The sequence below is a fragment of the Podarcis vaucheri genome (assembly GCF_965113315.1).
Source record: "Podarcis vaucheri genome assembly, chromosome: 12".
Lineage (NCBI taxonomy): Eukaryota > Metazoa > Chordata > Lepidosauria > Squamata > Lacertidae > Podarcis > Podarcis vaucheri.
In genome coordinates this window covers 8,320,477-8,348,034 of record NC_138750.1, presented here as the reverse complement: position 1 = coordinate 8,348,034, position 27,558 = coordinate 8,320,477, and the positions used below count along the sequence as shown (strand labels likewise).

The 27,558-nt window shown below is 42.1% G+C and overlaps 1 protein-coding gene across 7 annotated transcripts in view; it reads right to left on the bottom strand.

Annotated features, from left to right (window-relative positions):
• ELMO1 (engulfment and cell motility 1) overlaps positions 1-27,558 on the bottom strand; it is a 334,285-nt gene that overhangs the window by 116,903 nt on the left and 189,824 nt on the right. The window contains exon 1 of one of the 7 annotated variants that reach the window (XM_082192829.1): positions 3,898-3,996. The exons of the other annotated variants lie outside the window; for them this stretch is intronic. The gene's annotated coding sequence lies outside the window, so the exon portion shown is untranslated. Of the gene's footprint in view, positions 1-3,897; positions 3,997-27,558 lie in introns of those variants that run through there. 7 annotated transcript variants of the gene reach the window in all.

Genomic DNA, 27,558 nt, shown 5'->3' with positions numbered 1-27,558 from the left:
GAGCAGAAATAAAGGCACTGCCGCAAACATGGGAATGAAACCAGGCAATGGCCTTGGGATATCAAGGTCTTTTTAAAATTAAATTTCTCACATCCTCAGCAGCTTAGTTTTGCATATTACAAATGCAAATGAAAACAAATGAAAACAAAAAGTGAGGGAAGTATATATCAGAGATACTGGAAAGGAATAATCATCATCCAAAGTGTTATGGCTCAAATGAGTCTTCCTCAGTGGCTTATTTCACCTGTTTCCTTTTAAGATGATCAAAGACAATCCATTTTAAGGGACCTTACAGGGCACAGCTTTGAGCAGCTTATAAGGAAGGGAGCAGGATAAGCCCCTCAGGAAGGCTCAGTTGCGCTGAAATGCATATGGCTTACATAATAAACATTCACTCTCGCAAAGCAAATAGTTTATGGACCAGCTCAAAAAAACGAAATTTCAGATTCCAGTACCAACACTAAATTGGGGAGGATATATTTTGCTAATGAATCCTTAGGTGATCAGCTCAAGATTCTTTTGCTCAGAAATTGATTCTTATTTAAACCTTAGAACTGACAATTGGAAAAGTGGGATTGAGGTACCTTAAAATAACGTCTCGCCATGTTCAGAAATGGTAGACATTTGATACAGCAGCTGGACTGGAGGTTGGTAAAGGGAGAGGAACAAACAGATGACCTTGTCTGCCATATGTGACTAACTTTCCACGGTATGCTAGCCAAAGCCTAAGTCCAATTCAACACCAACATCAATTTCCAGACAGCATCATTTCAGATTTCAGCTGTGTGTTGGGTGGTAGTGATGGAAGATTGCATTGTTGAAAGCTCACCGGTTTCCCATTTAAAAATGCTCCTTGCATGTAGAAAACTAGATGTTAGGGAGAAGAGCATTCAAATATGGAATTTAACATCTCATACTATGAAATGCTACAAGCTAGCTAGGATAATTGTACCAGACGACCTTCTGTATGTGCACACTAAATCTCAGACTGAACATATTCAGAAGAATCTTGACATAGTGCTTGTACTTAGTGGGCATTTTGTTTCATTGAATTTACTTTGAAAAACAACAACGGTTGCCTTCCACCCCATTCTCTTGGCATGAGAAAAGCTAGAAATCTTTTTTTAAAAAAGTAAGCAAAACTGCTAGATTGCATATTTTCAAAATAGTTTTTCATCCCGGCATCCCTAGGTGTAACATGAAACCTGCATAGCAGCCAGGAGTGTCTAGTCTATTAACCCTCTTTCCATACACCATCTTGAAACTGAAACCAAGGCAGAAAGTATGGCTTTAACATGAAGCCATATTTTTCTTCCTCCTTACTTTCTCAAAATCTTGCTCACCATGTTGCGATGTTTCGGTTGGCCTTATAAAAGTAGACCTTGTGATGAGCTTTCTGAGTTTTCTTACGAGCCAACCTTTGCTTTTTATTTTCTTGTTGTTGTTGTTTTTCATGCTTTGCCTTAAGCGACTTAGTAGCTAGGGGTGGGGGGAGGGACCTGTCAGGAAACTGCCATCAGAGGCACGGGAGAAGGAGAGGGTCTCTGATTCTGCAGGAGAAGGTCCCAGCGCTAGGGGGAGACTCAGCTGGGAAGAAGGGGAAGAGAATGAGTGTAACACCAGGGATCCAGGAGAGCAATGGGACAGGGAGGTGCAGGGGCTCCATGGCTCTTCGTTGGAAGTTAGTGAGGGGAGCCCAAGCACCCCGCTGCCCACACCCACCCTGCGCAGGAGACTCCCGCGCAGTGAGAGGCGGAGACGATTGGGCGTCAAACAACTCTTATGTTGGCAGCGCTTTAAGAAACGCCCACAGACAGATTCTACGAGTGACTAAGGGCAGCCACGCTGAGATGGGCTGTGCAGTCCGTTTAACCAGGCAATCCGATGCTCAAACGGGGCAGGATTACGCACGAGTAACTCCCAACCCACTACAGGACCCTAATTAGGATGCTCTGTGGAATTTCCTAAGAATAGTCAGCTATCGTTTCCTATCAAATCAGCTTGTTCTCTGAGCGGTTATTCATACAGTATTTCAAAGCATGTATTTCTTTTGGTTCCTGAGTTAGAGAAGTCTATAGCCTTCAGCCAGGGGCAGATTTCAGGGTGGGGGGCTGTATTCAGTATGGTACTGTAGATCCTAAGGCTGTGCAGAAATCGAGGGAAACTATTTCAATGTGGTTGAGGCATACAAGAAGCCTTCTGATGTCGCAGCGTATCATTATAATTGCTACCAAAGTGTAAAAACTGCTATTGTCTCGCATTTCACCGATGTCATAAGGATTCTATAAAGTCTTGGGCTTCAGCTGAAATAATATGCAAAGCAAATCTTGGTAGGATAAAAATATAACAAAAGGTACCCTGAGGAATTTTAAGCATTAACAGGAGGAGGTCTGAAGCAATGGCAAGGAAAGCGAGAGTGGCATGAACACTATGAAAATTCTTACTACTACAACTGCTTTTATGCAGCTTTTAGACATGTCTCTATATTAAAATCTTGCTGAATTTAGTGGAAGTGGATGCTAGTATCAATCTACAAAGACAGTTCCATATAGCAGTAATCCTGAAGCAAGATTTCCCCACATACTTCAAAATGACATTGTTTGAAGCCAGAAACGGTCACTGAGGCATTGTTATGACCTGATTTTTTAATGTGGTCATTTTTATTACACTGGAACAAAAAGTTAACTTAAAATAAAAGTCAATAACTCTTTTAACTTTGATAAGAACACGTGAGCTAGAAACATACTGACCAATTATTATTTTTCATAAAAAGCTTCTTTTTTGTTAGCTGTGAATCAAGAATAAGTAATATTTTGAGCATTTTATGTAGGAAAAAGAAGAGGACCTGGTTGGTACCAGCAGAAGTATTTTGGGGTTTCCTCCAGCACCTGCTCCATCCCAACTTTACTTATTAAAACTATTTATAGACTGCTTCCCAACCAAGGGTCCTGAAGTGGTTTAGAGAATATAATTACAATGCTAAAATGTTATAAACATGAAAAATCAAGTATTAATATATATATAAAATTGAAATGAACTGCAAACAAAAATTCAGCGATATACACCATACCTAAAATAGGCCAACAAGCTACTTGGGTAAAATCTGAGCTAACAATATTCAATCAATCAATATCCTTTATTCGACCGATAGTCAGAAATAAAACACAATAAGAACAATATTTGTTCTTAACAGTCTTTAGAAGCACCCAACTGCGGGTGCTTCCCGTATAAAGCAGGAGAGAGTCAACTCTTCACACATGTGGCTTGATCCCTAGGTACCATATTTTTCGCCCTATAGGGCGCACCGGCCCATAGGACACACCTTGGTTTTTTTTTTGGGGGGGAATGAATAATAATAAAAAATTATTCCCCCCCCAGCCCCCAGAGCAGGCTGATATCCGCAAGCCTTGTGAGCCCGGCGGCAACTCCCGCCAGGCTCGCAAGGCTTGCGGACACCTGTGCGAAGCACGGGTAGCTTGCGGATAGCTTCCTGAAGCCTGGAGAGCGAGAGGGGTCGGTGCACACCGACCCCTCTCACTCTCCAGGCTTCAGCGAAAGCCTGCATTCGCCCCATAGGACGCACACACATTTCCCCTTCATTTTTGGAGGGGGAAAAGTGCGTCCTATAGGGCGAAAAATATGGTACCTTGATTTCTTTAAGGGAAAAAAACACCATCTAGTTTCAAGACTAAGCAAAGAACAAAAGTCTAGGATTCCTCTCTCTCTCTCTCTCATATCATATAGGTATCAGAGAAGTGACAATTGCCAGCAAGGTCTCAGTGAAATTTGAAAAGGTGCAATGTAGCCTAAAACATTATCCAGAGTGGTTCACAGAAACTACAGTTCTGGTCTACACCCATAGCCTTAACCTGTCCTCCTACTGTCTGATCCATGCACACTTTCTTTGGAGATCAACATCAACATGACACGGCTGACCTTCATATTGACCCAACTGCCTAGCAAGCCAGCAACTGGCGTTGTCATGGTTTCACTCAACTCACAGTAATGATTGTGACAGCAGCCAAAGCCCAACCAATCCCTGTCAGCTCATCTGCATGCTTGGTTTAGTAAAGTCAGAATGAGACATGCAGAAAAAGGACACTGGTTAAATCGACCAGGTTGTTGTGCCCAATCTGTACAAGTTATACTTTGCCATTATTACCCATATGGCAAATACTGGCTGGCCTAGACCAAGTCAGACTAATGGTCCATCTTGCATAGTGCGGCTGCCTACCCCGATCTGGCAGGAGCTCTCAGGTGCATCGGGGAGGTGTCTTTCCCAGCCTGACACCTGGTGATGCCAGAAATTGAATCTAGGATTCTTGCATGCAAACAGCTGCTCTACCAGTGAGCCCTTAGCCCAGGGGTCTGCAACCCGCGGCTCCGGAGCCGCATGTGGCTCTTTTACACCTTTGCCGCGGCTCCGGGGCGGATACTAGCGAGGGGAGGAGGCGCATTGTGTGCCCCGACACTCCCCACTGTGGCGGGCGCTGTACTGGCTGTGACGTCGCATGGGGGCGGTGCGTGCGTTAGTCACGCACCGTCCCGACGTCACCTTCCCGCCTGCCCGCTACATTGTAAGGGGCATGTACGCTGGTCACTGCATAGAAAGGGAGCATGTACGCTGGTCACTGTTTTGAAGGGGAGTGAAGAACACACACACACACAAAGGTAACTTGTTAATTTAACGCTCATTTCTATGAGGAGTAATTCTGAGGGGTCAAACGAAGAAATAATTTTAAAAAGTGACAAAAAAATTATTTTTATAATGACGAGTTTTGCGGCTCCCATGTTTTTTTTTTCTTGGGAAACGGGTCCAAGTGGCTCTTTTTGTCTTAAAGGTTGCAGACCCCTGCCTTAGCCCCTCTACATGTATTGTGCAAGCATAGTTAGTCATGGGGAATGGCCATCTGGATTCAGGCATGGCACAGTATCCAGAACTCAAATCCACAGCAAATCTTGAACTGGCAACCTAAGAACTATGAGGCAAATATTCTCCTTGTGGGTCACCACATACAACACACAAGTGTTCTTTTTTTAAAAAAGTCTGGAGATGAATTAGTAAATAGTAAATACGCGGGTGGCACTGTGGTCTAATCCACTGAGCCTCTTGGGCTTGCCGATCAGAAGGTCGGCGGTTTGAATCCCCATGACAGGGTGAGCTCCCGTTGCTCGGTCCCTGCTCCTGCCCACCTAGCAGTTCAAAAGCATGCCAAAAAGTGCAAGTAGATAAATAGGTACTGCTCCGGCGGGAAGGTAAACAGCGTTTCTGTGCGCTACTCTGGTTTGGTGTTCCATTGCACCAGATGCGGCTTAGTCCTGCTGGCCACATGACCTGGAAAAACTGCGGACAAACGTCGGCTCCCTCGGCCAGTAAAGCGAGATGAGCGCTGCAACCCCAGAGTCGTATGCGACTGGACTTAACTGTCAGGGGTCCTTTACCTGTACTTTTTTTTTTTTTTTTGGTCAAAACATAATCTTCAATCATATACCCCTTTGAAGGAGTTTGCCAAAATAATAGTACAGTGGTACCTCGGGTTACATAGGCTTCAGGTTACAGACTCCGCTAACCCAGAAATAGTAGCTCGGGTTAAGAACTTTGCTTCAGGATGAGAACAGAAATTGTGCTCTGGCAGCAGGAGGCCCCGTTAGCTAAAGTGGTACCTCAGGTTAAGAACAGTTTCAGGTTTCGGACCTCTGGAACGAATTAAGTACTTAACCCGAGGTACCACTGTAATATGGAAAAGCAAGGTCAAAGTCTGCAAAGGCTCATAGTGATGAGGCTCAGCCTCTCTTTCCACCTGAATTAATCACTGGTAGGGGAGGAGGAAAATGGTGGGGGAGGAAAACCTCTGAAACCCTTCTGTTTCCACACAATGTAGGGTGCAAGCAAATCTAGAGCAGGCCTGCAGAGAGCCAGTGTGGTGTAGTGGTTGAGAGCAGAGGACTCGTAATCTGGTGAACCCGGTTCGCTTCCCCGCTCCTCCACATGCAGCTGCTGGGTGACCTTGGGCCAGTCACCCTTCTCTGAAGTCTCTCAGCCCCACTCACCTCACAGAGTGTTTGTTGTGGGGGAGGAAGGGAAAGGAGATTGTTGGCCGCTTTGAGACTCCTTAAGGGGAGTGAAAGGCGGGATATCAAATCCAAACTACTACTACTACTCTTCTTCTTCTTCTTCTTCTTCTGCAACTGCTTGTGACCTCCCCAAGCCAAATGCTTGGAAGCAAATGGTCAAATGCTGTTCAGTTCTGTTATCTCATTTCCATATTTACTGGCAGGAAACTGAGTTTGCCTACCGCACTCTGAACACTTGAGGCCCATGGCTGGTTCTGTACAAAGCCACAGGGAAGCAATTCAGGTGGGATCTACATTAGTTTGCCCTCAGGTGATAAAATGTTAATAGTCCCCACAAAAATCTGATACTAGTAGCATCTCTATCTAAAAGCGCCATCCAAGTCAAAATATAGATTAAGATTGCAAGGGTACAGAAATGGTAGGCTGGCCCTATATAACACAATCCCTCCTCCTTTCTTGCCTTCTTTATTCATCCCCTTTCAGTCTTCACATAAGATGCACGTTAAAAAATGATTGTCGAGAACAGCCAAGACCATTCTTTCAAATACCCAGCAGAAACGACAGTAATCGACAAGAATGATTTTGCAAGTGAGCAGTAGCGAGAAGACTAGAAGCAGGAAAAACAAAGGAGCAGATGGAGAAGGTGGCAAACCAAGCCAAGAAGGAGACAGTTCTAAGGCACATATGCTGCCTTGAATTATTCAAGGTTATGATCTAAAAGGGAATTTATTACAAACGAGTATTGCCAGGTGCCAAAAATTCACCTGAAGTTAGCTGGGATCTTATTACCCTGCAGTATTTAACTGACATCACTTACTGCAAACCTCATTCATGGAGATGGAATGGGTATGAGGCAAAGAACAGGAGATGATTTTGCCATGTAAAATTGTCCTGCTGGCAGCTCCATGAGCTATTTGTTATTGTCACAGATCTTATGCCTGGTGTCTTAAAAGCCTCTTTTGAGTTGCTATGTGCATGTCAATTTTACATCAGCTTCAGTCCTGAAAGAGCAATTGGGTGTCTTCCCAAATACCTGAGGAATACTTGAAGAGTGAAACTTACTTGAAGACCAACATTTTGCTACTCAAGAGAGATACTTGCTTAGACATCAGTAAACAGGATGTAAAGCTCATGTCCACAAAAGTTACATATCAGGCCTCAGATTAGGCCTGCACAATTCTTTATCTGCTAAACAAAAAATGAAGTCTATCAACCCAATGCCACCAGCTTGTTAGGGCCTTGATAAATCAGCTGTTTTTGCTAATGCCTGTGATGACCAAAACAGAAGGGTGGTTAAGAATCTAGCAGGCAACATTGTATGACTATTGGGCTATGTGTGGCTTGGAAGGTCAAAAGCCCTTCCATTGGGACCTATGCATATTGAGCCTAATTGGGTAAGTCCGAACTTTGAACACATTGATTTTGTGGGACAGAGACTACCTGGAGGCTTGTATGAAAATTTGACCACCTCACAAGCAAACAGTGGAGGGACTCAGGTGTGGGCTGGACTTGTACAATCTTGTTCTTTAACTACATATTTACCTGAGCAAAGTACTATGTGAAACGATGTTGAAAAGTCAGAGATGGTCCAAAAACAAGTCTACAGTTTTCTCAGGCACCAAGTCATTATTGTGCTGGAACATCTGCAGCAATTCTGCAGCCCAGCTCATCAGCTGGTCCACATAGCTTCCAAAATAGATGGCTGAGGAAAGGTTGCCCAAGATTGCCCAGGGGACTCATTAAATCAATATGTCCTTAAGGCACTCGGCTATCAACCGGAGCCTAGCTGTTACTATAAACCTGTTCTTGCCTAGGAGACTCCTAAGAGAGGGTTAGCTGTACAAAATCTCTTGCCCAAAGGCAAATTCCTTGAGAACACAACTGAACTTCATTTTCGATGATATATCCACACTGCACATGAACTGGCAGAATTGACTGAACTACCTCCGGATATAATCTAAACAATTATTTCCTTGACAAGGAAATGAGAAGTGTGTGCATGTGTAGGCATAATTAAAAGCCCACATGGCAAATGATACTGAGTTTGGCTTGGGGAAATCCACCACACGTTTAATTCTAAAAATCTGACAACCTAGTTATGTTATTAAGGATGACTCTCCAAGCTGCATTCATGTGGAAACTGTGAATCACAATGCAGAAAATTCCTCTGATATTGTGAGATGTTTCAGAAGTACATATAGGTCTATCACATATATTATATTATCAGTACAATGGCAGGAAGCTGGTTCTAGCTAGATTCCAAGTGTTCTTGCCATCCTCTTTTGCTAAATTGTAAAAAGGTTCTTAATGTTGTATATATTCTGCTTCACATTATTGTCAACTGGAAAAAAGATTAAATGCAGAATAGGCTGAGCATTGCAGGTTTCATAACACGTTGAGAGCCTGATAACTGCCCTTGAGCAGAAACATGAAAATTCTGATATATTCATTCTGTACAAATTGTGTTATCTAAAATAAGCCTCCCGCTTTGCTAATATAAGGATTACTTTATGTTGGTCATATTGCATAAGATCCTCAGGTGTAACGCTAGAAAAGAACTGGCCTGGATTCCATTTGCTTCTTCTTTGTCTCTTGATGCCTTTGTGTCACTGGAGATATTTTGCTTCCTCCAGTACTATCGTGACTGAACCAATATCGTAAGTCCCAAAAATGGACATGGGGCACAATGATGGACCCTATAGACCTTATGAATGTCCCAGTGCTTTTGTTTCCACTCCATCATACAGTGTTTTCTGCCATCCCATAATGTCTAGGAATATGGCATCTTCAAAATGAGAGTTGAGATTCTCAAGGTTAACTAAATTCCACAGGAGAGACCAGATTCCATGCTTTTAAGGAAAGCCTAACAGCAGACAAAATATACACCTATTAATATATACGTTTATTAAATAGTTCCTTATAAATTCAATCAACTAAAAAGCACAGGAGAAAACTGCTCTTTGAAAATTACTATTGTTTCCTACAAAGAGTATTTAATCTGCCATTAACAGTAATCACAAAGAAGAACAGTTGGGAAATACAAATATGATCAAATGACTTATAACCTAACCCTCCATACTGTTTGCCTGCAATCCTGTGATCTTCCCGATCACAGAGTGGGAAACTTGATGATCTTCAGATGTTGCTGGACTACAACTCCCATCCTCCTTGACGACTGGTCATGCTGGCTGCGGATGATGGGAGTTGGAGTCCCGGTTTCCTCACCTCTGCTCTAGACGAACATAGAATTTAGAATGCTTAGCACACTAAAGTTTACACCTTCAACAAAGTCTGCAAACAATTAGTTAAGCATTGGAGAATAAATTATTTTAACTCATCACATCAAATTAACCAAACAGGCAAAGGCTGGAGTGCCAAAGCAGCTTTTAAATTACAGATTCCTTAAGGGCATTCTCAGTGCATGAGCATCTTCGCTGATGCTTTCGTTGAGCTTCACACATTTAGAGTTGTATACCTCTTTCTGCCACTAATTAGTACAATTCAGATGAAATCAATGTCACACTTACAAAAGAATCATATTAGCTAGATTGCCATATTGCTTTTACTTGCTAACTCAGAATACCACAGTAACAAACCTCCCTAGCCCTCAAATATCCTAATCAAAGAATCTGAGCCTTTGAATTAACACATGATACATGCAATTCAGTTCAGGGCCCTTCAATGCTACAAGGGAGCTTTGTAGATTAGGAGGATAATCCTTCGGGGTTTGGATTTTGGTGAAGACAATACCTTTTCTGAAAGTTTCAGCTTTGTTTGAAACTTCAAAGCATATATAAAAACTTGCTCCCAGATCCTGGTTTCTATTGTTTTGGAGACATGGATTGCACTTCCAAACAATCAGCAAAACAGAGTTTTGTGCTACATGTCTGCTTCTGCTTTTTGACTTTTCAGCACTCACATGCAGTGGGTCTAGCAATGGTCATACAATCACGGATATCATCTGCATTAAACAACGGCTAGTACAAATCATAGCTGGCAAATCTATTTCAAACCATGTTTTCTGATTCTGGTTTGTTGACCAATTTCAAACTATAGCTGGTCAATTTGAACAGTTTGCCAAACCTTCATAATATGAACATATGCAACCATTAACTCTGATTACTACTAGAGCTGAGCTGAAAGAGGGAGGTAGTTTTCATTAACATTTTCAGACACTGAAAATGTGCAGGTGCGGGTTACGGAAGAATTTAAGGTAGAAAAAGGGACACGACAGGGGTGCCCAATCTCCCCACTGCATTTTATATCGGTCCTGGAGGTTTTGCTAAATTTGATTAGAAGGGACCAATTGGTTAAAGGTATACAGGTCGGAGCTAAACAGTACAAACTGAGAGCATTTGCAGATGACTTAGTATTGACGTAACAGGAGCCAGAACCTAGTACTAAAAGGGTTTTAGAATTAATTCAAGAATTTGGTCAAGTGGCAGGTTTTAAATTGAATAAGTTAAAAACCAAGGTTTTAGAGAAAAAATTAACACCGATTGAAAGAGATAGGTTTCATAATGAGATGGGATTGACTGTGGTAAAGAAAGTGAAGTATCTGGGGATTAATATGACAGCTAAAAATGGGAATCTATTTAAAGATAATTATGGAAAATGTTGGACGGTAGTGAAAAAAGATTTAGAAATCTGGTCAAATTTGAAGCTTTCACTGTTGGGTCGTATTGCTGTGATAAAAATGAATGTATTGCCAAGAATGCTGTTTTTGTTTCAGACATTGCAAATTGTGGACAAGATGGACTGTTTTAAGAAGTGGCAGAGAGATATTTCTAGATTTGTCTGGCAGGGCAAGAAGCCCAGAATAAAATTTAAGATACTAACTGATGCAAAGGAAAGGGGTGGATTTGCCCTGCCAGACCTTAAACTTTACTATGAATCAGCAGCTTTCTGCTGGTTGAAAGAATGGCTACTTCTTGAAAATACAGACATTTTGGATTTAGAAGGTTTTCACAATGTATTTGGATGGCATGCATATCTATGGTATCATAAGGTTAAGGCACATAAAGCATTCAAAAATCATATTGTCAGGAAAGCATTGTTTAATGTTTGGATAAGATACAAGGATTTATTAGAAAATAAAACCCCAAGGTGGCTGTCACCAATGGAAGCAAAAGCTCTGAAAAGGCTCAATATGGAGGCCAAATGGCCGACTTATTGGGAAATCTTGGAACAAGAAGGAGGCAAGTTGAAATTGCAGAGCTTTGAAAAATTAAAAAACAAAGTGAGAGATTGGCTTCATTATTATCAGATAATGGAGACATACAATTTGGATAAGAAAATTGGCTTCCAGGTGGAAAAGTCAAAATTAGAAACAGAACTGTTAGAACCCAAAACTAAGAACTTGTCAAGAATGTATAACTTGCTGTTGAAATGGAATACTCAGGATGAAACGGTCAAATCTGCTATGATTAAATGGGCACAAGACGTTGGACATAATATTATGTTTGCTGACTGGGAACAGTTGTGGACCACAAGTATGAAATTTACGGCATGTAATGCCCTAAGAGAGAATATTATGAAAATGATATACAGGTGGTACATGACCCCAGTCAAGCTTGCAAAAATCTATCATTTGCCCGACAATAAATGTTGGAAATGTAAAGAAACTGAAGGTGCATTCTTTCACCTCTGGTGGACGTGCCCAAGGATTAAGGCTTTCTGGGAAATGATGAATTGAAAAAGGTATTTAAGTATACCTTCTTGAAGAAAGCAGAGGCCTTTCTCCTGGGCATAGTCGGCCAGTTGGTGCCAAAGAAGGATAGAACTTTTTTTATGTATGCTACAACAGCTGCAAGAATTCTCATTGCAAAGTATTGGAAGACACAAGATCTACCCACTTTGGAAGAATGGCAGATGAAGGTGATAGACTATATGGAATTGGCAGAAATGACTGGCAGAATCCGGGACCAGGAAGAAGAGTCGGTGGAAGAAGATTAGAAGAAATTGAAAGATTACTTACAGAAATATTGTAAAATTAATCAATGTTAGAATGATGTTGGATAGAAATTAAGTGGTTTCTAGCTGTAATGCTTTAAGAGAATATGAAACAAAGGTCTATAAATGGGTAAAAGCTTAATGGTAAGGATTTGCTGAACTAATAAATTTAAGTGGAATACAAAAAAGGGAGGTATGAGGAGGTCCGGGGAAATAAGTTTAAGGAAAATAAGAAACGGAAAATTAATGTGTTTTTAACTGTTTTTATTTTGCATTTTTCTTTTTATTCTTCCATTTTTATTGTAATGTGTGAAAAAATCTTAATAAATATCTTATAAAAAAAAAAGAAAATGTGAAGGTGCGGCTAATTTCTCAGTCAGGAGGCAATCAATAAGAAAGAACTATCTGTGCTGAATTCATTACTTGGTGATGGAGACTTATCACACCATAAGAGCTGGAGTGTGCTCCACTGTAATAGTATTGTTTCCTGCACTAAGGATATCTTAAGTCAAAACTGTATTCCTTGAAGGATCCTATTGCCGTTCCTGTTCTGAATGTTTAATGTAGTGGGAATCGACAACAATTTTAAAACAACATAGATGGAACCAGTTGTGCTAGCTCAGTGCTCAAGTGAAGCACCAGCTGAAAGTTACATCTTCAATCACTGATAAAAGAAAATAGAATTAACAGTCTTCAATAAGTATCTGATCTTTATTTTCCTAATAGATGACGCAACTCAGGATAGCTAGTCTGGAAAAAATTAATAATGAATCAATGCAACTGGACGTAACTACATATTTTTCACTACCCTGGTATTTAAGAAAGGTTCCTTTTCAAGATACGTGTGTAGCAGGTAATGATACTGTCTGTTGTTTCACTTAATAAATGGCACCGTTCAATGGTTTTGGTGAATGACCAAAGAACTTCAGCCTACTGCAAATGTGACTGTGATATATGTTTCACAGTGAATGCAGTGTCCTTTTGGCATAGAAACATTGCCACAAGACAAATTGTGGAAAATGATTGGTTTGGTAACAAAAATCAACTGTTATCAGAGCTATTTATTTGTTTCCTCTCCAACTTCACTTTGCTCTCCATACAGTAATCAAGGAAATTTTACCTAGTTTAAAGATTTAAATATATTGGAAGGCTATATAGTGCTTTTTAAGACGAAGCGTCCCAGCTGAACATTGCAAAGGCCTCATCAGTATTCCAAGAAACTCGCAACTGCCCTGCAATGCAACTACTGTACATTGTGACAGAAAGCACTTCCTTTTAAATGCCCTCATTCATCATTCATGAATGAAGAAGGATGGGTCATACTAGAAGGGCAAATAACTGGAATTCAGAACAGCTGAGTTCTGTTGCTGCCTAAAACAAAACAAAAAATCATATTACAGATATCCTGTGTTGTTAACTTTTACAACACCTTTTTTTTTTTTGGCCAGTATGCCATTTTTCTCGATTGCATAAAGATGGTTATTTCTGCTTCAGAAGACTTTACAGTAAAACAGAAATATTTGTAATGGGAAAACAAATCCCTTTACATGTTTCCCATATTACCTGCCATGCCGAACTGGCACTGGTCAAGAGTTTGTCTTTGCAAGAAGGAAACACCTCTCTGGATTCAAAATGTTTTAACCTCACTGATGTGCATTGTACCCAGACACTTGCACACATGTAAAGAAGCACACATGGTGTATGCTGTTATCCTTTGCTACAAAAACTCCCCCTCTTCTTTCTGTGTCTGCCTTGGGTTTCCCTCTCTTGATGATATATTTTCCGTTATGAGACTTGTTCAATAGTTTGTCATGGGACTTGCCCTATCTTCAAGCAGAGCGAAGCCCCACCTCAGACTGCCCACGCGGCTGGTTGGGCACAACACTGAGGTTTCAAAGACACAGATGTGGCTGCCATGCGGGCTGCCCAGTATTGCCTAAGGGAGCTACTGTCCTTGAGATGTCCAATCCCATTGCCTGGATTGAAGAAAGATGCAAGTGCCTGTGAAAGATTGGGAGGAACCACCCAGTCCTTCATCTCACACAACAAAACGTCTTGGGCTGACTCTGGTTAGCAGCAGCAGTATCATAGACTAGAATTATTATTAGTTCAGACCTGCCAAAAAAGTTGAAAAAGTCTTCATGCGACAACGGCTGCGAGAGTTCTGGTAGCACAAGGATGGAAGACCGAAGAAACCCCAACTAAAGAATCATGGCAAGAAAAATTGATGGACTATGCAGAACTGGCAAAACTGACATATAAGCTACGGGACAAGGATAACTGTGACTTTAAGGATGAATGGGAACCCTTTACAAAGTATCTGAAGACGCAACAAAGTGAACTGGACTCCTTGGCAGGTTTTGAATAAACATTCACAAACTTTTTATTGATAATAATCAGCTAAATAGTTTGAGGATCTATACAACTTTGTAACATGCAGAAAACAGAATTCTTAGAGAAATCAAAGACAGGAACTGAGGGAAGTTGGGGAGTGGGGCGGGGGTGGGTGGGTTTTGTGTGGAGGGGGAAGGGAGGAAAAATGGGGGGGGGGAAACAAGGTTGATATGTTTTTGGATAATATGTCTTGTTATAATTTTGAATTTTTTTTTAAGAATTATATTTAGTTCAAGTGGGTTGTCACTTTATATGAAAAACCCCTCTTTTCAGGAAGTTTGGCAAATTTCATTCATTCATGTCAAATATTTGGATGGTGACGGCTTACATTCAAGAACATGCTGGCCTCAATATCGTGCATCATTATCTAAATAATGTCAGATTCAAAGGTGGGGAAACTTCCCAAACGTATCAAAGCCAATAACTAAATAACCCATAATTACAGAGTTACTTGATTTTATTTTTGCATTAGGAGAACAGCTGCTGAAGACAAATATTTGCATAGCAAAATAATTATGGAGAACAAACGAATTTTAACTATTCCCGTGACTTGAGAGCAACAGCAATGTACACCAATATATTTTTGGAGACTAATCTTTTTGTTTTATTGTGGAAAGATTCACGTATAATGGGAATATGTAAGCTACAGTCAAAGTGATGGATCGCCATCGTTTGTACCAAGAGGATTCTAGCCTTTAAAAAGCCTATTAACTGATCCCTGCTTCGTATGAGTCACTACAGAACATTCCATTAGGATGTAGTTTTCTGGGCATGATTTTTGTGTTGCTGATGAATCATTCATCAGTGAGTCAGTCTTCACTACAGAAAAGAAAGGTGTGTGCTTTCTTCTCTACCAGAAGATCACACCCAAACTAAGGATGAGGGAGGCTATTCTGCTCTCCCATATGTTTAAACACAGACCTACACCAACTACATAAGTAGGAGTCTGGTTTTAAGAGCAAAAGGGATGTGTGGCCGTGGAGTACAAAACTCTATCTCCAGCTGCCTACCCAACCCCTAGGCACTTGTGGGTATGTGGCTGCTTCTTCCCTTCTTCCCAGTACAACTTGCTCTAAAGACTTTCTTTTCCTGTCCACCAAACACACACCCCATCACCATGGCGCCCTCTGTCTGCCCAGGCCCAAGATTCCTCTTAGATGCGCTGTCAACACATTTTATCACGTTCATGCCTCTATTATTAAGCTTGGAAGGAAGCTTAGCCTATACTTTTCCACTTGGCCTCCAACCTTCCATTCAATGCTTCAAACAATCAAAACCCTACCACTTATTAATTGCTAGGGGAACCCCCAAATCTGTAACAGTATGACCTTTTGTCTGCCCTCAGTTTTCCAACATTCAGCTTGATTAGGTAACCCTGGCTTCTACTATTATATGGAAGGAAGGAAAACTTCTCCTTAGCCACTTGCTGCACAACATGCATAATTTTATACACCTTGCGTGCATTCCAACTCCCCATTTTTCTAAAACCAAAAGGCCCCAAATCTTGTAACTTTTCCCCATAGGCCAGTTGTTTCAGGCAGTTGTTTTATCCCCCTGATCATTTTGGAAGCCCTTTTCTGAACCTCTTCCAGCTCTGCAATATTCTTTCTCGTGTACAGCAACCAGAACTGTCTGCACAGTATTAAAAGTGTATCCACACCACAGATTCCTATAAAGACATTAAGATGATGGGTGTTTCAATTCCTTTCCATAACATGGATGCTTGGGGGGGGGGGTGTTTCTACACAAGCTGCCTGAACACTGGCTCAACATTTGCACTGAGCAAACCACCACAGCCCCAAGATCTCTGTCCTGGTCAGTCACTGCCACTGCTTTTGTTCAAATTGCGTCCTATATCTTTTTGCTTCTTCCACTTCAGCATGCACAAAATCCTCAAAGGAAAGGAAAAGAGCTTGCAAAGAGAACATAATCTGCTTCCCCAAAGGCAACTATTCCAGTACTGCGATGCCCCTCATTTAAACCTTTCCTTTGAAAAGAAATTATTTGCTCAGGAGCCAGAATTAGCTCAGCTACAAAGGGTTTGTATTTCCCTTCAATTATTTAGCCTTATAAACAAGAGCTCTGGACTACACTTTGTCAGGACAGACGTAAGAATATTGCCAGGAAACCATTTCATAGAATGAAAACACCCTGTGCACAATTTTAATGGCACTCAATTGTGCCTTAGTTTCTCTGGTTAGTTTCCAGGTAGGCATCAGAGGGGCAGGTGAGGCACTGAATCCATCTCTAGTGGCCTGGATGGCACAAATGGCCACTTGGCTTTTTCCCTACGATAGCTGCCTTACGGCTCACCCACACACATCTTCATCTGCACTTTTCAGTCACAGGTGTGTGCTTTCCTGGTCCATGTCTGGGTGCTTTTCGAGGAAGAAGAAGAAGAAGAAAAGAAGAAGCAGCTCTTAAATGGTCTCAACAATCCATGGAAAACCCTAATTGCCATTTGTTCCGATTCCGCACTAAAGAGCGGCTTTTCCTGGGGAAAGCGGTGAAGCAAAAATCAAAGGGCTCAGACATGGACTGGGAAAGCGTGGACCTGTGCCTCGAAAACGTGGGGCAAAATATAAGTGTGGATGAGCCCTTAATCGTGGCCATTCCCAGCAGGTCATTATACACCTTATACCTGTATTTGCTTGCTTTCCTCTCCCCTTTCCCTTCTTCTTTTATGGATGTATCTATTAATTTGTAATGTCATTCTGGCACAGATCCATCTGCTTCATTGCTTCTACTTATTAATAAATCAATGTACTCAGGTACACTGAAGTTTTTGGCACAGTGGCAGCGAGGCCCACACACTGCTCTTATTGCAAATGCAAGCAAATTCTTTCATCCATGACCTGCTCCCAACTACTCAAGCAGTCTTAAAAAGAGGTCAGCAAGCCAACAGAAACCAGGAACCTAAATAAAGCTTGTGGATCAACACTGTCACCCTGAATGAGGCCAAGTTCAGAGCAGGGAACTGGTTAAACAAATCCAGGAGCACTTCCAGAAAAAAGTAGTAACTGCTTCCTGAAACTTGATTTAAATGCTACTGTCTCTATGTTTTGGTGCCTGGAAACGGCTTTAGCAACTGGGTGTTTGCAGTGCATAAGGACTGTCCTAGTTACATGCAGAATTCAACGTACAGTGAAAGCCCTAAGAGGATATAAAGTGCTGACACACACCACTAGGATCAGTACAGGAATTTCAAACATCACATCTGGCACCATGCAAAAAATGTTTTGGGGGGGGATTCCTCATAGGTCCTGCACTATTTAAATCAATCCCAATTCTGTTACCTGCATGTCACCGACAGGCTGTTCACAATTTTGAAGTCAACACTTTCTCTCCATAACACAAACAAGCACAAGGAAACCACTTAAAGGTAATTTGCATGCACATATGCAAACTTGGATTATCGTAATCATCGTTATTACTTATCACCATCGCCATTTGGTTAAGGTGCAGGAGTTTGGGGTCAAAAGGAAGCGAGTGAACAAAATGCAGAAAGAAGATCTGGGAAAAGTTCTGCGACCTTGATTGCACTTATACAAGGTCTTGAGAAAGAAAAAATACAAGCGCTAATGGGGGTAATTTGTCAATACGTAGCCATCAGCTTGAGGTTTGTGGAGACCTCATTTATCAAGAGGAAAACTTTGCCAAGAGGATTGCAGGGGAAAAAATATATATTCTACATTAAAACACCATTACACCCAGGTGATTTCAGCCTTTAGATGTGTATGTCAAGTTAATCTTTTTAGACATTTTCCTGAAAGGAGGATTTCCTCTTTTGGAGAATGGAAAATGCTTGACCTCTCATCCATCATATATGTTCACCCCCCAATGTCAGAAGTTGTGGAATCTGGGTGAGACATTTCCTTCCTTCAGACCACAACCAGGCAGCATTCTGCCCTAAGCACTATGTAAAAACTGGAATCCAGAGACTGGGGTGTTCTTGGCTCTTGGGTTCTCCTTTCTTTCCATGCCACCCAAAAATCTGCTCCAGGGGGGTTAGGAGACCCTTCTGGAATAGTGTAGGCGGTGGCATGGCAAACATCAACATCACTTCCATTTGCAAAAACCTCCATGGGATCATCAAAGTCCCTCCTCTGGAAGAAGAGCTCCTCTCATTAACAGGAGGACACATTTGTATCCAAATCTGATGGACTCTTACTATTTCCCAGTAAATGCATAGGTAAAAGGCAAAGGTACCCCTGCCCGTACGGGCCAGTCTTGCCAGACTCTAGGGTTGTGCGCACATCTCACTCTAGAGGCCGGGAGCCAGCGCTGTCCGGAGACACTTCTGGGTCACGTGGCCAGCGTGACGAAGCTGCTCTGGCGAACCGGCACCAGAGCAGCACACGGAAACGCCGTTTACCTTCCCGCTATTAAGCGGTACCTATTTATCTACTTGCACTTAGGGGTGCTTTCGAACTGCTAGGTGGGCAGGAGCTGGGACTGAACGACAAGAGCTCACCCCGCCGCAGGGATTCGAACCGCCGACCATGCGATCGGCAAGTCCTAGGCGCTGAGGTTTTACCCACAGCGCCACCCGCATGGGTGTATTAATTGTATCAATGCATAGCTTAATACAAATATAAATATCACAAAATGAAAACCATCAGTTAGTATTTCACAACTGTTAAACTATTCGGCCACAAATACTGAAAAGAAAGACTCTGCCACCAATGTTATGGCTCACAAAACTTGTTTAAGGCAGGAGCGGCTAACGTTTTTGGTCCTCAGGCTACATTTGCTGATGGCCATCTGTCAAAGGCAGGCATAGGAACTCGGCCCTCCAGATGTTTTGGGACTACAACTCCCATCATCCCTAGCTAACAGGGCCAGTGGTCAGGGATGATGGGAATTGTAGTCTCAAAACATCTGGAGGGCTGAGTTTGCCTATGCCTGGTCAAAGGGCTATATGCCAGCATTGGTCATGGCCAAATTATAAGTGGCTGGGAATGCTGCTACATCTTTACTCTCTTACACAGCACACAACCTTTCACACACACACACACACACACACACACACACAAACACACACACACACACTCCTGGCTGTGCTACCTGGGCTCCCCCTTACAAATGGCCCCCACAATTCTGCCTTTTCCATTCACTTATTGCTTCATAACTGCAAGCAATGGTTAGAAATATTCTCCTTGAATACTGCAAGTGCCTCCCCAACCATTCCCACACGGGCTTTACATTCATGAGCTCTTATAATATCTAGCCTGGCACTCAGTGCAGGTGTTGTGAGCGAAGTGGAAGGGAAACTGAGATCACGCAAAGCTTAGGAATAAACAGTGCTCCATGCTGTTAGGGGGCTAAATTTCACATATTGATTAGAAGCAACCTGCCAAATCTTTGACTACAAACCTCTGGTGCATTTTCTGTTTTCAGAGCAAACATTGTTATATAATTGTACAGCTTCTTGTCTGGAGCAGACAATTATGTAAACCAAGTAGTATGGGTATTACATCCTTTTTACTTTCATCCCTTCTGCTTTTTTCTTAAATGTCATTCCCGTAATTTAACACTAAGCAGCATGCTGCAATTTAAGATAAAAATTGTCAAGACTAAACTGGTTAAATATGTATTCCACTGAAAATACAGTAAAGGTTCTGCATATTTCAGGTCTGTCCTGATTTAGTAACTCCAGGCATGCTTTTAATAGATCAACAAGAGACTCCCTGCATGCCTGTTGTTCCTTCAGACATAATAAGATGCATCCAGAAAATTTAAGACCAAGCAGCGAGCTGGTAATCCCAGAAGAAATAATTGGGGGAAATAACGTGCAAAACCAAACAGGAAGAAATATATTTAGCACTATGAAACTCTGATCTCTGCTTTTGTATAATTCAGAGGCTTCAACTGCATTAACATAGAGATATTACTGAACAACAGGCAAGATTTCTTTCTGCCACTTCAGTGAGTTATTAAAATAATACCCAGCGATGGATTCTAGAGGTTTTGTAACATTCAAACCTAAATTAGAATGTTCTCAAGGTCCTGGCATATTAACTGACAAAGCCAAAGTTCCCTGGTTCAGAGACAGGAGGGATTTGACTTAATACTAGCCAGAAACTAAGCTCCGAAGATACGAGCTTGCCTGGCCCCCAATGAGATTTCACAATTGATGAAGCCAGCAGCACTGCTTCCTCGTCTCAACCCTGACACCTCTTTGGGGCTTAGTTTCTGGTTTGCACTAAGTCACAGTTCCCCGTCATCTCAAATGGGAAATTTCTGCCTAATGTCAGAAAATAAACTGAACTGCCAGATCATAGAATCATAGAATTGGAAGAGACCACAAGGGCCATCGAGTCCAACCCCCTGCCAAGCAGGAAACGCCATCAGAGCACTCCTGACATATGGTTGTCAAGCCTCTGCTTAAAGACCTCCAAAGTAGGAGACTCCACCACATTCCTTGGCAGTAAATTCCACTGTCGAACAGCTCTTACTGTCAGGAAGTTCTTCCTAATGTTTAGGTGGAATCTTCTTTCTTGTAGTTTGGATCCATTGCTCCATGTCCGCTTCTCTGGAGCAGCAGAAAACAACCTTTCTCCCTCCTCTATATGACATCCTTTTATATATTTGAACATGGCTATCATATCACCCCTTAACCTCCTCTTCTCCAGGCTAAACATGCCCAGCTCCCTTAGCCGTTCCTCATAAGGCACCGTTTCCAGGCCTTTGACCATTTTGGTTGCCCTCCTCTGGACACGTTCCAGTTTGTCAGTGTCCTTCTTGAACTGTGGTGCCCAGAACTGAACACAGTACTCCAGGTGTGGTCTGACCAGAGCAGAATACAGTGGCACTATTACTTTCCTTGATCTAGATGCTATACTCCTATTGATGCAGCCCAGAATTGCATTGGCTTTTTTAGCTGCCGCGTCACACTGTTGGCTCATGTCAAGTTTGTGGTCAACCAAGACTCCTAGATCCTTTTCACATGTACTGCTCTCAAGCCAGGTGTCACCCATCTTGTATTTGTGCCTCTCATTTTTTTTGCCCAAGTGCAATACTTTACATTTCTCCCTGTTAAAATTCATCTTGTTTGTTTTGGCCCAGTTCTCTAATCTGTCAAGGTCGTTTTGAAGTGTGATCCTGTCCTCTGGGGTGTTAGCCACCCCTCCCAGTTTGGTGTCATCTGCAAATTTGATCACGACAAAAATGATCAGATAACAGCAAAGGTTGCTAGGTTTATTGAGGGTGCAATGAGATAAAGGGCCCCTATCTGAACGATAATCTTGGTCATCTGATTGTCCTTTTTACCCATTGTTGTCTTTTTAATTTTATATATTGCTTGTTTTATGTTGCTATGGCCGTTGGCTAATGCGAATAAAGTTTATCTAAACTGAACCGGGTCTATATAAGAAAGAGAGAGAACAAACAAAAATAGCCAACATGGAAGTCTCCCATTAATGGCTGAGGTGCATAATATGGAAGAGGCAACAAGGTGGTGGCTTTCCAAATCATATTTGCCATGCACTGCAGTTGGTGATCCTGATGTCCCACATTCTACTAGGCTGCCTTTAAATGTAACCAGGAACAGCTATGCCACAGAAACACTTGACTCAGCTATGCAAAGAAAACGTTTTACGTTAGTTGTAAAGTGCAATATACAAATGTGACATTAGATGGCGACAGTGAGCTATGGCAAATTCAATATATTTTTCAAAACTTTTTTTAAAAAGCATTTTCTTGCATGTTTTTTTAAATAAGTGTATAGATTCAACCACTGTCCTCCATGCTAGAAGTCAACTCAAAAGAGCTGGTCAGTTTTGAGATTGCTTGTTTACAACTGGCCTTTTCTTGCTAACACTGGGAGGCTGGAAGTTTCCCCACAGTGCTCTTCCCCCTCCTGCGTAACTTTAGACTGTGCGCTCCTTGAAAACAGATATCTGCAACTAACTTTAACCTGCGAAGTGCTATACATATAAATAATTTCAAGAATTTCTCAGTAGCATTTAGGTCTTTCACACCTGTCACTCCTAAGTTGGCGAATCTGACAGTCACTAAAGAAGAACTAGAGATAACAGTGAGACAAAGTGTATGTGTCAGGGAACTGCCATCAGAGGCAAGAGGAGAGGTAAGACTCTCCAATGATGCAGGGGAGGGAACTAGCAAGGAGAGAGAGCTTCCGCTGGGGAAGGAAATCCAGGGGACACCAGGGAGAAAGGGGAGGCTGAGAGTACTGCGGAGGGGAGGCTCCGAGACTCTTCCAGTGAGATCAGCAGAGAGAGCACAGGACCTCCACTTGGCACGCCCACGCTGCGCAGAAGGCTTCCGCGCAGAGAATCTAGGAGGAGACTTGGAGTCAAGGAATTTTTATGTTGGAAGAAGTTTAGGAAACACCCACTGACGGATTCTGCCAGTGACTGAGACAGTCGCGTTGTAAGGGCTGTCAAACCAGAGAAAGGTTTAGCTATACAACCAGCTTGGAGCAGTTTGCAGTTTACGCACAAGCAACCCCAATTCCCATTACAGTATGGTCAAAACCTGACATTACAGGAGTGGCCTGGCTTTTGCTCTGCATCTCTTCCTGACATTGCAAAATATATAAGTGTAAAATACATGACACTGTTCACTGTGTTGTGAGTTTCCTTGGTTTACCTCATTGGCAGCCACTTGTAGGGGTGAGGAAACTTTCGATGTAATGGTTATGGGAAACTGCAGTCAAATATAACTAGTAAATTGAATGTATGAAGGGGTTAAGACCACAGAAACTGTATTCCTGGACTCAGCTAAGTCACACCCCTCACCTGGAAGGAAGTTAAGTTTCCTCCTTTGCTCCCTATCTTTCACCATATGAACTCACCAAGATAGGATGTGCCTGAGCTCATTTACTGCAAGCAAGTTCAGGCCACATGCTAAGAGCTATTTCACTATATTTTGTATCACAAGATTTCTGCCTGTGTTTACTTCCTGCTGCACAGAATAACACATGAATGCAACCTTTGGAGTTAGTAAGTAAAGCATTTAAAATATGTGTGGTCTGGTCATTGCAAAGGATGTAGAGAGGAGAAGCTGTAAGTGGACTAAAATGTGATATCATAGAATCATAGAGTTGGAAGAGACCACAAGGGCCATTGAGTCCAACCCCCTGCCAAGCATCAAACACATATTCTAAAGGTCTAACAGCCTATTATTCCCATGTTGCATTGTGCTGCATGATTTTCTGATTTTAAACTCTGCTGGGGGGTTCTCTCTTGCTAGAATGTTTAGCCTGTGTTTTGGGTCTAGGATCTTAGCCCCGTGCTTCAGATCTTTTATTAATTACCCACATGGGAGACCTATATCTATTTTCTGCGGCTATTCCCCAATTGTATTGCACTCTAAACAATGATGATAACAATTCCAAAATCTTAAGCAGCACAGATTCTCCTTTTCCTACAGGGTGATATAGCCCCATATATATTTTTTACAGATGCAGTTTACTAGATGAGGGGGACTATTTAATCCTTTCTGCCTTGAAAGAGGAAGTATCCTGGGTTAGGAGAGCTATTTAGTCTTCTCTGGTATAGGTGATACATAGAGTTACTACCTCATTAATAGGACGGAATTCATAGCTCAAGCTGGGAGGGATAAAAACAGATTTGTCCCATAAACTTGCTTTACTCTGAAAGAACCTGGCATCAGGAAAATAACAGTTCATTTGGGGGAGCAGCAGGGATTGTTCCTCTAGTTCCCTGTTGCAGAGTATGTGATTTAGCATTCCAGCTCTGACTTTTTCACATGACTGATTTCTGTAACAGCACAGGTTAATCAAATTTGTACTTCTCCTATCAAAAGCCTCTTCCCCTTTCCTTTCCATCAATCTGGAATACCTTCTCAAATCCACTTTGATTCCTCGCAAAGCTATGATGGTGTGCAGAAATCAACGCCCCAAGCCAACAGCCTAGCCGCAATTTCAAAACAAAATAGGCTTGCAAGCCTCTTTGTAAGTCATTTTGCAGAAAAGCTGGGAGAGAGAAAATACAGCTGAGGGAAGGGCATCAGTATTTTTCTATGAAAAATCAATAGAGCTTTCAGCATAGGATTAAGCTTCTCATCCTTCTCTAAATTTCCTTCATCAATGATAACACATGTGGAATGTTACTCTTCAAATGACTGAAGCTGCTTGAAACATTTCCACATATTTTAGAAGCAGCTTTCCTGAGTGACAGGATTACTGAACATTTCACCAGTCAAGATGAAATGATATACTTATCCGTTCATACTGTCACAAAAGTGTTGCCTTAGCTCTAGAATTTCAATTTGGTACAACTCAGCTACTTTTATTCCAAAGGAATCAACTCCATCAGTTTTTAATAAACTCCTCTCTTAAGAATTCTTCCTAAAGATCTAGAAACCTGTATGTCTTAAGGCTGAGATGTATAAACGCTGCAGCCGCAATAATCCCCTCTGCTGCTGCTGTGCCTTCACGTCCTTCTGGCATTTTCCCCACGGCACAATGGGGGAACTCTGCCCAACTTTTTTGAGCCCCCTCAAAGCACTGATGATGTTCTACAACTGCGGGCTACTCTTAACATCCCCCCTGTCAATTATATGCTTTCTTTAGTCATTTGACAATTGGAAAATCTGATTTATAAAAGGGAAAAGACGGAATGAATGGATAACACATGAGAGTTGTTACTGAGTGTCTTCCAAACAAGAAACAAATTAGGTGGTTAACAAATGGTTCCAAAAATAAGAATAGTATCAAACTTCTGGAATTGCATTGAAGAACTATGCCTTTTGGAAAGAACACATGAAATAAATAATAATAATAATAATAATAATAATAATAATAATAATAATAACGCCTATCTGAGTGGGTTGCCCCAGCCACTCTGGGTAGCTTCCAACAAATGAAAACATTGAACACAGTAAAACAGTGAACATTAAAAACTTCCCAAAACAGGGCTGACTTTAGATGTCTTCTAAAAGTCAGAAAGTTATTTCCTTGACATCTGATGGGAGGGCGTTCCACAAGTTGGGAGCCACTACTAAGAAGGCCCTCTGCCTGGTTCCCTGTAACCTCACTTATCACAGTGAGGGAACCACCAGAAGGCCCTCAGCACTGGACCTCAGTGTCTGGGCTGAACAATGGGGGTGAAGAAGCTTCTTCAGGTAGACAGGGCCGAGGCTGTTTAGGGCTTTAAATGTCAGCACCAAACCTTCATACTGTGCTTGGAACCGCACTGGGAGCCAGTGTAGATCCTTTAAGACTGCTGTGAAACGGTCCTGTCAGCCACTCCCAGTCACCAGTCTAGCTGCCACATTAGTTGTCGTTTCCAAGACACCTTCATAGAGCACATCGCAGTAGTCCAGGCAGGAGACGACCAGAGCACTCTGGCAAGACAGGGTGCAGGCAGGTAGGGTCTCAGCCAGTGTACCAGTTGAAGCTGGTAGACAGCTGCCCTGGACACAGAATTGACCTGCGCATCCATGGACAGTTGTAAGTCCAAAATGCCTCCCAGGCTATGCACCTGGTCCATTATGGGCCAGTAAATTCTATTCTACTGTGTATAAATGGCATTCCTATCTCAGTGCAATCTGACAAGTCACATTGACAGCCAGGAACCCTCAGCTGGGGTTGGTGGGTGATGAAATGCAGTGTAGTGTCAGAAACACCATCATAAAAAGGTAAAGGGACCCCTGACCATTAGGTCCAGTTGTGACCGACTCTGGGGTTGTGGCGCTCATCTCGCTTTATTGGCCGAGGGAGCCGGCGTACAGCTTCCGGGTCATGTGGCCAGCATGACTAAGCCGCTTCTGGCGAACCAGAGCAGCGCATGGAAAAGCCGTTTACCTTCCCGCCGGAGTGGTATCTATTTATCTACTTGCACTTTGACGTGCTTTCGAACTGCTAGGTTGGCAGGAGCAGGGACCAAACAACGGGAGCTCACCCCGTCGTGGGGATTCGAACCGCCGACCTTCTGATCGGCAAGTCCTAGGCTCTGTGGTTTAACCCACAGCACCACCCGCGTCCCAGTTGATCTAATGTATCTGACAGATATAAAGGCCATGATCCAGAGCAACTTTTTCCATTTTATTTATTTTCTCACATTTATATCCTGACATTCTTCCATCATGGAACCCTAGGTAGCCTCTCTGTGTCTTTTGGGAGGTCACCATTCTAGGCACTGACCACACCCAGTCCTGCTTAGCTGTAGCAAGATGGTGGTCTTATAAAGCCTTCAGACCATACCATGATGCTATCTGAAGCTTAGGCATGTCCAGAATGATTTCTTAAAGAGTATCTTCATTGAACATCAGCATCCCAGAGTGCTTTTGGAAGTCCTTAGACTTTCAAAAGAAGTGTGCCATATGGCAATGTCTGTATGCTTGTATAAGAGAAGCACATGCCCCAGTTTGAATAGTTAAACTCCATATATGGGGTAATATTAGGCCTAGTATTAATGTATTTTAGTTTACAGAAATGTGGCCTTATGCGTAATATATCTACTTTTATTTTTGATACATGTATTTTTTTTAAGGGAAGACACACCCAAAGTCAACTTTGTTCTGGATAAGCAGCCGCAAAGCATTTTGGATCCTACCCCCAAAAATTAACTTCTGATTTTCTAGCAGTTCTCCAAAAAGTTGGATTACACTTTGTACAACAGAGACGAAAGAAAAAGCAAAAAACAGGGAAAATCAGGCTTAACTGGCACATCTTCTCGGCTTGACCTTACAAATGCTAATTTTGGCACTGACACAGCAAAGAGGCTATAATTAAAAAGATACCACATCATTCTGAATGATAAGCAGGATGCTTCCTACATCAATATTTAAATTTATTGGCACACACAATTGATTCTCCCATATCTGAAATAGGCTGGCACTTTCTGTTCATGCATCATCTCAAAATTAAATACATAGTCCTTAAACCACATTGCCCAGAATGTAAACAGCAATAAATCTGCCCAGAGTAGATCGAGCTTGTGAGAAGTCAGAGGAGACTCTAATAAAAATCCATTACTGAGCTGGAAGCACAGTAAAAGGTGGTAAAAGGAGAGGGTTCTGCTACCTTGTTACTGGAAATCCATAAAGCATAGGCCAAATCAGCTCTATGAGATTTCACAGCAATACGGTACGAATGAAACTCTTACAATGCTTGATTTATATGTGTGGTCGGATATAGGAATGGAA